Here is a 1936-nt window from a genome sequence, read left to right on the forward strand (position 1 = left end):
GCTTTAAGAGAAATAGAAGAAGAAAATAAGGGAATTTCTTTAAAGAATAAAGATGAATTAAGAGATAAAGAGCATTTGACAGAAAATGGCAAACACAGAAGACAGGCAAAAAAAAAAAAGATCTAATATACATATAATAGGAGTCCCCAACGATTAAAAACCAAAGCAAAGGAAAAGAACAAATACTAAAGTGTATAATTCAGGAAAACTTTCCTGGCCATAAGGAAGATTCAAAACTACAAATTAGAAGAATATACCACGCATGGTGATAATGATTGAGCAAGAAATTTAAGCTGGGTAATCTGAGAAGAGAGGACGTAGGGGATAATGGATAGTGAAAAGATGGCATGGTCAATGTGTTGTGGGTTCTGGGATGTGATCCAAGTCTTGCTGAAGTTTGGGAACTAGATGGAGTGAGGTGGAAAGAGGAGGCAGTGGTCAGAGAGTAGAGGCATGCCCTTAAGCTTCAGGAAGAGCTCTGGTCTGGATAATGAGAATCAGAATGGCTGCCTGAGGAGCAGGGGAGGGGCCAAGGTCATTGGAAGAGAGGAGGTCAAGGATCTGACAAGCCAGGCTTTGGAAAGACCCAGTGGTGAAATCATCAAGAATTTAAATAGGAGTAGCACATAGAAAGGGGAAGTGAGCAACAGCCAAAATCATCAAGAAAAGATGAGAAGTAAGCTAGGTTTCACCACATGGCACCAACAATCATGCTGTGTAGTGAGTTTTTAGGGAGGAGGAAGGGAGAATGGTCTGGAAACTGCCACAAAGAACATGGAAGTTACCTATGTCACCTCCAGAGCCTATGAGAATAAGTTACATGAAAAGTTTTCACTTCTTTGTATGGGCAAAGTGATCTCAAACTTGAAGCGATTTTTCCAAGCTTAACAAAGCATCAGATCCACAAGGGTTTTTTCCTTTCAGTGTGGCAATTACCTAATGGATCACAACTCTCAACCCATTTGGGATTGTACAAGTCAGCACTGTTTTTTCAACACTCCCTTATCTTTTCCTTAGTCTTAGAATTAGGAAGTTTGACACTTTCCCAGTGTCTTGATCAGTGACTGCTTTGCCACCTTATCAAAGTGATACTATGTTTGGAGGCTAAAGAGTTAAGTTTGGTGCAAGACCAGAACAATCCTAAACTACCCAGTGTTCCTGATGTAAAGGTGACCAGCTGGTTTTAGCTTCATTTCAAATGGAAAACCACCACCTTCATCTAAAAACCACTCTCCATGCTGCTGCCCAAAGGCAGAATTCTAATCCGATGAAATGACATGATCTTTGAGAGAATGGCAGGTTTCATGCTTTTTTGTTCAAGATTTTATTTGTTTTCTTTTTTTTGTTGAGGTCACACTGGTTTATAACATTAAATAGATTTCAGGTGTACATCATTAGATTTCAGCTTCTATGTAGACTTTTTCATGTTCACCACCAACAGTCTAGTTTCCTATCCGTCATCATACATATGTCTCCCTTTACCCCTTTCACCCTCCTCAACCCCCTTCTCCTCTGGTAACCACCAATCTGTTCTGTGTATCTATGTGTTTGTTTATCTTCCACATATGAGTGAAGTCATACGGTAACTGGTTCAACGTCACTAATCAGGGAAATGCAAATCAAAACTACAATGAGGTATCTCCTCACATTCATCAGAATGGCTGTAATTAACAAGACAAGAAATAATAAGTGTTGTAGAGGATGTGGAGGAAAAGATTTTATTTTTTTTAACAAACAAGAAAAACAGATTATTTGGAATCCAGCACTCGAGGGCTCCAGACAGAACATCAGCCTCAAGCCTTATCATTCTGGCTTCCATTAAAATATGCTCTTTGGGGTCTGTGATCGGTAGAATAATGTGCCCCTCCCCAAAAGATGTCTATGTCTTAATCCCTGCAACTGTGAATATGTGACCTTATGTAGCAAAAGGGATTTT

The sequence above is a fragment of the Equus asinus genome, chromosome X, assembly GCF_041296235.1.
Source record: "Equus asinus isolate D_3611 breed Donkey chromosome X, EquAss-T2T_v2, whole genome shotgun sequence".
NCBI lineage: Eukaryota > Metazoa > Chordata > Mammalia > Perissodactyla > Equidae > Equus > Equus asinus.